Source organism: Rhipicephalus sanguineus, chromosome 2 (genome assembly GCF_013339695.2).
Source record: "Rhipicephalus sanguineus isolate Rsan-2018 chromosome 2, BIME_Rsan_1.4, whole genome shotgun sequence".
NCBI classification, from domain to species: domain Eukaryota; kingdom Metazoa; phylum Arthropoda; class Arachnida; order Ixodida; family Ixodidae; genus Rhipicephalus; species Rhipicephalus sanguineus.
The window spans coordinates 136438270-136452022 of record NC_051177.1 but is presented as its reverse complement, the minus strand read 5'-3'; the positions used below and the strand labels follow the sequence as shown (position 1 = coordinate 136452022).

Genomic DNA, 13753 nt, shown 5'->3' with positions numbered 1-13753 from the left:
ATTAAAACGAAAATGTTATTGTTTAAGGCGGCACAAAGACACCAGCAGTTGAACATAGCCGCGCAATTGTGCTTTATCCCGCATGGTTTGCAGAACATGGTCTCTCCCGTGTTCCGCACGGTGCATCAAGTGTCCACTCCCAATCAAACAAAAGAAGGGCTTTTTAAGGGCTCGTTTTCCTTTGCTAGACACAGCATTTATAAGATATAACAGACAGGATAGGAAAGCAAAGTATAGGGGATGTTATTTGTAGTAATTATGATATAAATGTGAAGAAAATAAAGTGGACGAAAAGACAACTTGCCGCCGCCAAGTACCGAACCTGCGACCTTGGAATAACGCGTCCGACGCTCTACCACTGAGCTATGGCGGCGGCGATCCTCCCGTTTAATTTATGGGGTTACCCATACCCCATAGAGTGGATGGGGGATGTCTGTACACTGTCCAATCTGCACACTCTTGGGTGTCTTCTCGGCATGACTGAGAAGGGCAGAGCAAAAGCAGATAGTCGGATCGCTAAAATACCAGAAGGGAGGGATTCCTCCTATCGGCCGGGTAGAATCGCGTAGAGCTAATTTCTCCCCTTAGAGTGAACAACCTAAAAAGTAAATTGCAAACAAAACAAAAGCCGCGTGCACATCATATTTTTCTTTTTTCTTTTTGCTGTTCGCTCTCTTTTCTGCTGACGGCTCTCCGCGGTTTCTCATTGGCGAACCGTTCACGCCATGTCAGCGCGGCGGCGAATGACATTTCACTGCTGCTAGTGATTGTTTCTCTAGAGGACGAGTTGAACCCCACATAGATCCGAGCAGTTGTTCCTAGTAACAGGAATGACGGTCTAAAAATATACCGGCGAGCGAAAATTGAGGCTAAATAGTGTTCATAGAAGTGCCAAATTTTAAAATAGCCGTTTCGAAGCATTTAAAAGCATTTAGGCACAAACGCCAAAAATAGGCATTTATAGGCACTATAAAAAGAGCATAAAGGTCCCTCTCAGCCAATAATTCATGCTCTTATATCAAAGTGGCACGATAGGAGCGCAAGGAACAAAATAGGCATTTGCCTGAAATCCGGTCTCCAGATATCAGTGCCAGTGGCACATACTTAATTTCTTTATTCTTGAGAAGCGTATTACGAACTTTCGTGGTTATCCGTACGCTTTCGTACAAATTTCTGTTTGGACGTTCAGAACGAAATATTAAATTATTTTCAGCTCGTTATTCATACACGCCAAATTTTCACAGCAATGCTGTTCAGCGTGCCATTCGTTTAGCACTCGTGAGTAGGGTTTACCATCTTCTACGTTATGGAAAGGGAACAACTTGTCTTCATCGGGTAAACGTAAGAGTGAGAAAGAATCGAACGAAAGCGACGACTACAAATCGTCCACAACCAATTAAGAAACATGAAGAATATTTATTTACTATGTAAACAAATCCGTTAGGTTGCATCATGCGACAGCACGCTATATTTGTGTAAATCACTACAGCTGTTTCTGTATGCTTCAAAAACAATTGGACAATGCTAACACATTCGCGCATAAGCGAATTCTAAGGCATGTCACTATGGAATAACATTCACTCAGCAGAGGTAACGTAATTGGCAGCCCTCGCTTCTTCCGGGAAAATATGTGTTCTGCTGATGCACTTCAAGAGATGTTTTCCTCCACTCAACAAGTCACGAATTGAAAAGTTGCGCTTCGTGTTTTATGGTGGCATGCTACATTTACATATTGAGGTACGTAAACATCAATGTTTTGGGCGAAAATAAAAAAACATCCTGTATGCTTACGATGCTTGTCATGAGGTTTGCATAAGCGAGACACGCAATTTCCAGAGAGCGATAATCTTTTTGATGCCGAACAAACATAGGTTCTCAGTGACCACATTTAAAACATATTTTAAATGGTGAAAATGGCAAATACCTTAGCAGGAGGGGCTGTCGCGAGGCAGGTGCTTTAGCATCATTCGCCGTAAGTTCGCCGACCGAGGGTGTCTGCAGCCAAGAAGAGTGGACCGTTCTTGACATTACAGCCCTGCATGGAAGCGACGTATCGTGTAAAGGCATGCGGATGAAGGCAGTAATGACGGGCGCTGCGTTACGAGAGCTCGGGTTGAGGAAACACAGGAAGCGCGCCGGCGTCGACCGCGGGGCCCAGTCTAAGGGGCGCGGCCTCCCCACCAGTGACGGCGGCTGCTTCCTGCGCGGGAGGAAGCACCGGCGCGTGTATATATATACGCGTTCGTTCAAGCAGAAGAAACGCACTGCTGCCAGCGAGACACTCGCCCTTGGAATACATGATCGTCGATGCTGACAGGCGCTTCGATGTAGCCGTCACTTGCAAATATAACCCAGACGGGACACGCGTACGGCATGTATCGCAGAAAACACAAGGGGCATTTATAAATAAAAGGCCTTTTTGCTCCAAAGGAAAATATATTCTTCAGCAAGTAATCGTATGGTTGTACTAGTTTTCCACAAACCTTCTTGATATTTTCTCATTATTTCGGTAACTCATGACCACATTTTCTAACGCTGCACCAGCTCCTTTAATCCACTTGCATTGATGCTCGCCGACTGGGAATTAATGCATTTGCCCCAACGAGGGCCTCAATAAACTTTGGGGGGACTTCAGGGAAGAATAACGGAACTACTGCATTGACTGCCTCTTTTTATATGTGAGTTAGAACTCTATCTCGACATATCGTTATCTGTAACAGCCAGAGAAATCAAGTCGTCTGTGTTTTATTGTGAACGGACCTCAACCGGTCCTGCATTTGAAATTCTATCTTATCGGTGTTGGTCCGCAGCCATTCTCGGTAGCCACCTTGCACGCACTTAGGAATATCTGTGGCGTGACCTTGTGATTTTGCGATTGTGGTGAGGCGACCGCATAGAGGAAATATCTCCCTCAGAATGCTTATCTTCTGCATTTCATAGCATTGCAGTTGGTGGGGCATATTAGGCCTGGAAATGAACCTCGAACCTTGGACTTCCTCAACACAGTTGCGTAACGCACTCATTTTCACGAATGATGACGTGCGATTCATCGGTGCCTTTACAAAGTGCTAGGTTTTGACCAATGAATAATTCTGAGCGGCAATACCAGCCATGACGGGATAATTGAGTTTTCGAATGAATTAAATGCATTTTAACGACAATATGCGTCTTTCATTACGCACAAAACAAAGTTGGGGCTTCGTATGCCATAATGTTCTTATTAGTATCGAGAGAGCTTTGTCATTTCGTGAACATGCAGAATTGCTCTAACTTTTCTTTCAGCATGTTTGAAAAATGGTGTAGAAAAGTCCACAAAACTAGCAAATAGAATTTTTGCTCGCGGCCTTCATAATTGTGTTTTCATCTCGCGGCAGACATCATCAGACGGCAAGAAAGATCTATTACAGCACTAGCTAAAGAAGTCAAACAGTTATATTTTTATTTAGTAAAGAGAGGCGTTAGTATCAAACGGTACAATTAAGTACTTCCTACGGAGAGCCCATTGCCGCTTTGAGATTTCCAAAAAGCACACTCTGGTGATTACTGCGGTCTAATAAACTTTTACCAAATTCTTCGGCAAAACTGAAACCAAAGCGCAGAGGAGCACAGCCAACCAACGACCAAAATGACGTCACTCTTCACGAAAACGCTTGTAGTGCAGTTAAGTTCTGCATTTGTAAATGCATGTGCGCTATGTGTACTATAATGGCATTCGCAACCAGTAGAACCAAGTCGATCGATACTTGACATAAGGATTCTCGTCCTTCAGCACATCTGGGAAGAGTATGGCAGTAGTGCTCTTCCGAGTTTCGGTTTCGCTTTCGTGGTGAATGTGGTCAGATTTCATTGCTTTGCTAAAGTTACTAGCGTCCGCTTTTAAAAATTCCCAAACCGGCAATGGGCTCTTCAACAACTAGCACAAAAGCGGTATAAATCTACTACGGAGCGGATTGGCCAAGAAGAAACGAACGTCTTCCAACAGGCTTTTAAAATCCGTTCATCCGCTGTATCAGTCGCATTTCTCCGCTAATGTCCGGCCAGTATAACATTTCAAGAGGTTCTATATTCCTGCTTTAGAAAAGTCCCTGAAATCTGTTCTTCAAAAGGGGCTATTCAACGACCAACGCAAGCTTTAAAAAGTAGGAATAGAATCTTTCTACAATCTGTATTTTAATGTCCGTTTCCTTTCTTTATGCCCTCCCCCCCCCCCTTCTTTACGAACCTCGCTTTCCATTCCCATGCTTCTAGTTTTTTTTTGTTTTTCCTCCCCCGAATATGCACACTGTTTCTTGCACATAATGGGGGAAGGGAAACGAGCAGCTGCCGGCAGGTTATGATGCGGAAGGCACAAGTACAGCGACAATATTTTTAGTATATCTCAAGTGAAATTATAATAACGACCATGAAAAACACGCAAGTCTCGGGGGGCCACTGTTCACAGCAGGAAACGGATGTGTGGAGGGAAGAGCTGCCTGTATTTATATATATATTGTAATAAGCTCGTATGCAGGCTATTGTGTGACTCGAGAGGTGACTCGAGCTGTAAGGAAGTATGAACTTATATTTAGGCTCACTGGCTGCAAAGGTTTATCTCAAATGTTCGTGCACAGCTGTTTGTTCACACGCACTAAGTGCGCAGCAGTGTACAGTCAACAAAAAACAAGTTTCAGAAATGATGCTCCCATAATATATTGCAAGTTGACAGAACAGTATCACAGAACTGAGTAACGAAACAAAATACACTGCAAAGGAAGTAATTGTGACGCAGGTACACTTCGCTATGAACAAACTTATAAATAGTGGCAGTGCAAACCTATGTTCAAGCATTGCATGAAATAACAATGGCAATTACGGTTAAAAATCAGGTGCTTATTTAAACCGCTAAAACATGTCGCACATGTAATTCGTGATGCACACAGTCAATTTCTTGTGGTTCTCGAATACAGCGTACAACGCAACGAAAATTAACTTACCTTAAAAATGACAAAAGCCTGTTGTTTATACAGAATCCATAAATCCAAGGAAAAGTCGTCGGACATCAGGGTGCCCGTGCCCATCTCTCCAGTATAGAAGAAAGGAAGCTCTGAGAACACTCCTCACGCAAGACGAGGCGCGCATTTCTCCGTTGGGGATCTTATACGGGGCTAGGCCTAACCGTCAGTCAGCGTAACAACCGCTCCAAAAAAACACACTTGCATTCGGGACCATAAGTTGCACACGCAGTGAACTACAGCTTCTTCAAAGCTGCATCCATAGTCTCTATGGATCAAGGGTTCGCTCCGGGGATTTCATGAGCAACGGTTGGGTCGTCCGCGATGCCATCTTCTCCGCCTCTCCCCGATCGTCATGCCGTGACGGTTGCTTCGTCCGCCAAGCCGAGCACCTCTGACCGATCAAGATTCGCCTTTCCGTGGTGTCCTCGTGCCCCTTGCCGATCGTTGCCCAGTCCATGAACTCTGCTAACCGGATCCCCCTACTCTTTCCTATTATTCTTTAAACCCCTCCTTATCCCTTCCCCCAGAGAGCTACTGCTGAGGTGTCATCCATGAGATAGACAGTTGAGGGCCTCTCGTTTTTCTTACCTTCCTGTTTTTTTAACACGAAATTGTTTGATGCCGGGGTCCACGAAGATGTCAGTGACGTATTTCCGTCACGGAAATGACGTCGAAAAAATGTAGACGATCAGATGGCAAAGAAAATGTTCTGTCAACGGGCGTCGAACCCACGACCGCTCGGTCCGCGACAACAGATGCCGGGCACGCTATCCACTGCGCCACAGTAACAGACTCTAGAGGCTTCACCAACGCGCCCTTTAAAACTACCACGCTCCCGGTCGCCGGGGTGGTGTTGCCCTATGGGAGCGGTAAAGTAAAGTACTCCGTCATTACTGTGGCCTCCCCTGCAACGCGTTACACGTCCATCCCATTCAGCGCGTTTTCAATAGAAGTTCAATTTTGTCAATGCTTTAACGCACCGTGAGGGAGCGAGATTAGCGCAAGCGTCGTAAAAGTATCGGCCTCGCTCATAGCATCACGCTAATCCAAACCAAAAAAAATCACAGCATATCCACGGGGTGAATGATGATGAGTGGGGCGAAGCTACGGAGGGAATCATCTGTAAACCGTGAAACTCTTCCGTGAAATGCGCCCAGTACATAATATAAAGAGTGTGAAACATCGTGTATATATTAAACATCAAACTTCTATTGTACTGTTGGTTTACGTGGTCCCTTCATTATCACTTGTGATCGGTGAAATGCAAGGAAGAAGTCCGCTCCCGAGCGAAAGAGCGCCAAGAGCGACCGCATTCCCCGCTCGCCCTGTGCGAATTAAAGGCAAGGCTAGAGGGAAGACAGGACGCGCGTTCCACGACGCGAGGTCGGTAGCATGCCCAACGAAAGCCAACGGAACGCGATCGTGCAAGTGCTCCGGCTTCGCATCGCCTCATGGTTCCATTTAGCGTCCCAAAACCAAACATATTGCTCAAGGTGTGCCTTGCGTTTTTCGTAGAAATAATTTCTTTATCATGTACATTAAGACGAAAAGTTGAAAGCTCACTAGAGTGTATCGCCCGCAAAGTATGTCTTTTAGTGTGATTTAACTCTCGTACGGCAGGGTCCTCACGCCGTTGCCGGTCCACCTCGCCCGTTGACGATCGGGCGAGGTGGCTACATATAACTACTACTACTACACTTTAAGAAAAACATCTAGCGTTCTTTCGTTCTGCTTTTACAAAACATCTGGCGTCTTTCGTTGGTTTATTTCATCAATCAACGGCGTTTTGAACAAAATTTTTATTGTTTAATCACGCACAGGAGAAATCTCACCAGGCACTACCTTGGAGGTAAACAATGGCTGCTAATGGCAATGAGAGACAGAAGAAGTCGGCTTTTAGCTAACACTTACACTTCTACTTCTACTAACGTTTCCTACTGGAACATGCCAATGGCTGCTAATGGGGAATGAGAGACAGAAGAATTCGGCTTTTAGTTAACGCGCACGCTGCGAATTTTTTATTGTTCAACAACGCACAGGAGAAATCTCCCACCGGCACCACCTTGGAGGTCAAAGCGTAAGACTTGTTACTCACTACTACGACCACGACGACTACGAGGGACGAACGGGTGCCGCCTTAAGGAGCTTCGCCCCTAAAATAGCTCTGCGACGCGCGCCTGCCTTACCTGGCTGTTACACCGCGTTCCCCGCTCACGCGCTCGCCCCGAGAAAAATCGCGGCCGGGGGACGGCACGACGCGCTTTGCGTTTCCCTCTAGTCAGGGCTTGGTGTTCAATCACAATTTAACATGCCGCGGGATGGCGACAAAGTTCTGCGTCCAATATGCTACGCTCTTCTGGCTATCACACCTCGTTCTCTGATTACGCTTTCCCCGTTAACTACTAAAGCTACCACAAGGGTTTGTTTAATCATTTAGCATGGACGTTAGTCGTCGGGGTGGAGATGTACCACCAATCATCAAAGTGGGTATATCCACGTTAAACGGTACTATAGCTGCCAGACATCTATATACATTGTGCAAACTCTCTTATATCAATGTACATGTACAGTAAACATTCAGTCAATTGTGTAAGGGCATGCTTTACTTTCGTGTTATTCCTATTCCTATGACGGAGGGATCCACCACGTTTTTTTATTATTAAGAACCACTCCGCCCTCTATGAATCAAGCCACAAACACAAAATAAAGCAAAAGAGGACATGACCAACGCACGCAACCGCACATGCTATATCGACGGGCTTAACTGACAATGCAGAAGCGAAACCCGCCGCGACAATAGATATAATATCAACGCTCGTGAGGAATTGTGTCAAACGGTTATCGCTGCCAGTAAATTACGTGAAGCTTGCTGATTAATGAACTTCCTTGGAAGCCTTCATGGTTGGTGACGCAATGTGAACGTTGCAAGCGTTTCTCTTTTTTGTGCGTTGCTTTGTTTATCGCAATGAGAGATGGCGTGCGCAGGCTCGAGTTCAAATTTCAGTTCGCGGTGGTGCATACATTCTCGTGTATGCACTCACCAAATGACGTGCGATCTGCTGCTTGGCGAGAAAACGGGTCTTGAAAAAAAAAAAAAAAGAAACGCCAGGCATGCGCTGAAACCGCAGCACAGTCACAGCGAAAGCTGGAACAGCGGCGTTTCTAGAGCCCGTTGTAAGCTCTCTTGGGAGGCTACTAATACAAGTACACTAGCAAGGTACCCACTACGCCGTAAAACACATTTTTTCTGAATTTGGGATGCACCTACTAAGCCATTATTAGCCATTCTGTGGGAAAGGGAGGCACCAGCTACACGTCTGTAAGGCATTATGTGCACTTTGTTGACGCGACGACTGATGACGATGAAGAATTATGGCTGAGTCCTTTGTAATGAGTTGGCAGCTTTAAACGGCCCACCGGTTATGCAATTGGCATTGGGTGACGCCCGGTCACTATTTCGCTCTCCCGTCATGCTGTATAACATACGTATACGAGGGAGAGAGACGGGGGTTGGGGCGAAGAACTTTACTGAGATCCCGAGGAAATGGATCATGCGCTTATGGGCTTCCTTGGCAGCCAATACAAGTGCACTTGCGAGGAACCCACTACGCTATATATGCAGGAAAATTTGCGCTAAACTAGAAAAGGACAGCACAAAGAAGGAACACTTCAAGAGATCGCTCGATCTGTTGAAGTGTTCCTTCTCTGTGTTGTCCTTTTCCAGTTTAGCGCAAATTTTCCTGCTTAGTATGAACCAGCTAGCCCCTCAAGACGTCCTGAACGCTATATATCATTGTAATTTTACTGAGACCCCGAGGAAATGGATCATACGCTTATGGGCTTCCTTAGCAACCAATACAAGTGCACTTGCGAGGAACTCACTATGCTATAAACTATTGTATTTTTGAGAAGTAGGGCAGCAGGCACTGTGCCATTTTTCGTCATTCTACGGAGAGCCGTGGTACCTGCTAAACGCATGTAAGGCATTATGCGCACTTTGTTGATGCTGTGCCTGATAACGATGAAGAATTATGGCGGAGCCCTTTGTAATGGGTTGGAAGCATTCAAGAACCTGCTCGTTGCGCAATTCGCATTATCTGACGCCTGGTTACAGAATTCGCGTTGTGCCTGATAACGATGAAGAATTATGGCGGAGCCCTTTGTAATGGGTTGGAAGCATTCAAGAACCTGCTCGTTGCGCAATTCGCATTATCTGACGCCTGGTTACAGAATTCGCGTTGTGCCTGATAACGATGAAGAATTATGGCGGAGCCCTTTGTAATGGGTTGGAAGCATTCAAGAACCTGCTCGTTGCGCAATTCGCATTGTCTGACGCCTGGTTACAGAATTCGCGTTGTGTGAATTCTGTAACGACGAAAACGTACAGGACGTAAGGCAACGAGCGCTCGTTGCCTTACGTCCTGTACGTTTTCGTCGTTTGTGTCTGTGTTCTTCACTAAGCGCACTTTTGAAGATAAAACGGGAGATTCACGGTGACCGAACGATCCCCAGAGCTTCGCCCACTCGTCATCATTCACTTCGTGGATATGCGTGGATTTTTTTTTACTCTTCTACCACGCTATATTGCATATGTTAATGTGGTTCCTTCCCGACATGACGCCTACATAGGACCTTTTTGCAAAGCAGTTTCAAGCACTGGCATGGCTCAGAGGTTGAATACTGGGCTCCCACGCAGAGGGCCCAGGTTGGAACCTCGTTCCATCCTGAAATTCTTTTCTTATTCCGTTTTTTTTTTATTTCGGGCGATAGTGGTTACGGACACCGGCCGCGGCGGCAGCTGACAACTACGGCGCCACAAACGGCCGCTGAAATGATCTGGTAACAGCTTTCGCTGTAAAATTCGTCTTATTCGCAATGCCCATAGACTCTCACGCCACTAAGCGGTTGTCAGGAAGAGGGTTAGCAGACGACAAACCGGAAGCCGCTGCCTAGTTCGGCTGTGCTAGCCCGAAGTTCAACGCGTTGGTTGGAAAGAGACACTACGATGTTTCGTGAATCCGTGAACAAACCGGGCCGTCCGTGAAAAGATAAATTTGATTCTTTCTTACGAGACGCGAAGTTTTCGAGAAAATACGTGGTGAAGCCCCCTGAGCGAGTCATGCTGTCACTGATGGCACACAGCGTATACATTTCAGCCCCGCGAAGTTTTCTCCAGCCGCACAAGTTAGTGAAATGTTAGTGTCTGTCTTTTTCTGTCGAAACTCGCGCTATTTTGCCTCTATATGTCATATATACGTCGTTGTTTTTGCAGTGTATGAGCTCGCGATGTCCTCTTCTACGACTGAATAATATCAGGGCCTTTGTAATAAATGGGTGATACACTAAACTAAAACACCGTACATTTTGTCAGAAAATAGCTGTATGAATCTTGCGAGCGACCATTCATTCCTTCGAGGCTGCGCTCTCTCCAAGGCTATCGTGAACTACGACGGAGTACCGGCCGCGTTACGGGCTCAATCTTGCCATCAGCTGGCGCATTTCGACGGAGATTAAAGGTGATTGATTGATTGGTGGGATATGTGTATATCCACGTTAGTGGACCCCAGCTGGAGAAATCTGACCGGCAGCCCAACGTTGTCCTTCACCCGGCTCTCAACATTGTCCTTCACCCGTGTGTTGCATTACATAACCAGCACTGCACTGCATGCAGTGCATGTTTGTTACTTTGTTGATAGGTGGCAGCACACTGCAAGCAAAGTGTTCTCTGAGCCGAACGCGGGGAGGAGGCGATGCAGCTCTCGGGGGAGGAAGCTCTTTAGATCGATTTTGACAGTGACGCTCAAAGAGACCCTGCACCTTGATGACGAGGATTTTTCACTGAACATTGAAGGCTTTTCTGAAAGCACCGATAGCGACAGCGTCGACCAATATGCTGCAGCAGCGATTCTCTTTAACGTACTTTGCTGGTTAATCATCTGTACGGCAAGCTTTTCACAATCGTAAGTCATTTTGACTGTACTTGACGTAGAATAGTGTTGAGATAAAAATTAAAGCATAATTCTTCTGATGCGATGCACTTGTAGCGCCACTTTTGTGGCCGCATGCTGCCAACAACCTTCGACGAGCGGAAGCGAAACTTGCAATCGTGTCCACAAGCCGCGCCGCTTAGTTGCCAAATTAACTTGGCCATTCCGAACGGCGTCGTCGTTGAGGAATTCTTCGGCGTTGGGAAAAGCTTGCGCGTGCATTCGTTTCAAGGTGCTCATCAAACCTGTAACATCCGAGACAAGTGAACTGTGCACTCCGCCTTCCTCACGACACAAGTAATGACGACGGAGCAACAAGTTTATAAACCATCCTCACGCTAAACATGCGGTCCTGTGCAGCGACGACGGCGTTACTCGTAGCGGCCTATTAATACGACAAATCCGACAGGCAGGCACGGTACGTATACTTGGAGTGCAGTGCAGTTCATACGTTTTCTCTAGTACGCACAAGACTTTGTAAAGCATCGCTGATGCGCGGTAAGGGAGCCGAAATATAACCTCCCACACCGCGGTAAATAATGAGGTAGCGAGCATTTCGCACTTTCCATGGTCTGGCCAAGTATTTTGGCCTGGTATCCACTTCCGTGCAGTTCACGACTTCATCCGGTGAAAGTGGCACGGGCCGTACGTCACCACGTCCTATCTGTTCCTATGCTAACATACCGGTTGACCCTCCACCGGGCGCCATCTTGAATCGCACAGCGCGCCACATATAGATCGTGGGCTTTCCGAATAGGTAGATTTCACGTTCTAATTATATCCTTATTGAAGTTGATTTCTTCAATCCGTATGGCTGACACCTAAAAAAACATATTTGCAAACGACACAAAGTACAATGGAGGCGCTTGTAAATGTCTTTAAAAGTCCGAATTAAGTAAGATTTTCTGCCTTGATTAAATTCGTCCTGAAGATGACTTCCTTAATCTGGCGTGCTGACGGTTTAGACGATATATGCCCCAATAAGAGGAACTATACCTCTTTTGTGTTAGTCGGGAAGAAGCAACTCTAATTCTCTCGTTTGACCCACGCACCTGTCTTAACTAATTACATATATAATTAATGTACTGCTTTAATTACTGCCCAAATGATGCTATCTTTCATGTCAGGACGTGCGCCACGATAGAAAATGTATTTACAAAGGAACGAAGCAAATGAGGCATTTCTCAATTTTAGGATTATCAAACAACTTTCTCGAAACACGCTGTATAATCTTCTCCTCACCAAATTGGTCATTATTACTCAGATTACATGTTTACACCATAAAACTCAAGCAATAATTCCCACTTGCGCTTTTCGCTCAAAGCGCATATAATTGATGCGTTTCGAACGCTTGCAACGTGAAGCCGCCAAGAACACTTCTAAAATCCAACAAGCACGCTTCTGAAACAGGACCAGGATTACACAATTGACGACTGATCGTTGTTATGATCTGCAAGGCGGGTCTGCATTTCTCGTGAGACTAAAGGTCACGTGCACTTAAAAAGTACTATTTGCTCTTTTCATTCCCTGTCATTAACAATATCGCTCAGTATGGCGAACCCGAATAATTATCATAAGGACCGACAAACCAACCAAGCCGAATTCTTAAATTACGAACTTGTGTGTTTGTTTGTTGTTCACACTGTTGTTATTGCCAATGTGAGGGCTTGTGAAATTGTGTTGCCAATTTCTCGATTTGTCATTCTGTCAACACAATCACAAGCTACAATGCGAGGATTTGCAGACTGCTGGGTGGGTCGTTCATGCCACAATAGTACTACGCTAATAGTTTCCTAAAGCATGCCATTACCTAAGGCCGGACAGTAATTATCTTGAAGGTGGACGACGCCAGCACTATTTGCAAATGTTTTCCGCATATAAGAAAGCCCATAACTCACCTATCGAAGAAATTTTTTCTAACGTAGACGCTTATCAAGTGACTACGTGTATCCAACAACAGCAGTTGTCATTTCCACAGCTGCTTTCTTGTATCCCGATACGGGAAGTCAGGAAATGTCACCATCTGACTAATAAAGTGCCATCTAGAACACCTGCAGAGTTGTTTGGAATTCTGACAGCTGCAACTTTCGTGGTCCAAAGATCAGGTAAACAAAATTGGAAAATATACTATGAATCCTCGCCTGCTTTAAAGGGACACTAAAGAGCAAAACGATTTTTCTCGCATTAGTAAAGTAGTCTTCCATAATACCAAAAACACCACGCTTGCTGCGAGAAGACGCTTAATAAGCGAGACAATGAGGAAAAAGAAAATACAGGTGGCGACGCCACCTTGGAATTCCCGCACCCTTTGCCTTGACGTCACATATTTGTGACGGCGCCTGCTTGGGCCTACGTAGTTCCTAATCGGTTAAATCGAAGTATGTTGTCCTCTGAGGGGGCCAGAGACATGACATAACGAGTTTGTGGAAATTTCGTCGAGCCAGTGGCGCCAAAGTACGTTAAATGCTCTTTAAAATCTTTTACTTCACGAATTACAAAGTGCGGCGCGAAATTTAAAAATGAAACTTTGAACTTTGTTTGCTCTTCTAGTAATAAATCTACGGTGGTGAAATAAACTACATAAGAGTTCTCCGAGCACACTTTATCAATCTAAACCAATTCATTGTTTCTCTTTAGTGTCCCTTTAAGAGACAGTAATGCTATAGTGTTCTCGTGTCATCACTCCAATGTTAAAAAAAATAAAAATAAAATAGTGCTGGATTTCTAAAACGCCGTACGCGTGAGGCTGAAAATGTAAAAATTACCTGGAGT

The 13753-nt window shown here is 45.4% G+C and overlaps 1 protein-coding gene across 1 annotated transcript in view; it reads right to left on the bottom strand.

The window, feature by feature from the left end:
* The window catches only part of LOC119383690 (CRISP/Allergen/PR-1), a 34182-nt gene extending 21234 nt beyond the window's left edge, over positions 1 to 12948 (bottom strand). Inside the window, exons 1-2 of the mRNA XM_049412622.1 lie at positions 12880 to 12948; positions 1925 to 2035 (exon numbers count right to left, since the gene is read on the bottom strand). The gene's annotated coding sequence lies outside the window, so the exon portion shown is untranslated. The remainder of the gene's footprint in view (positions 1 to 1924; positions 2036 to 12879) is intronic.
* Positions 12949 to 13753: the final 805 nt, after the last annotated feature.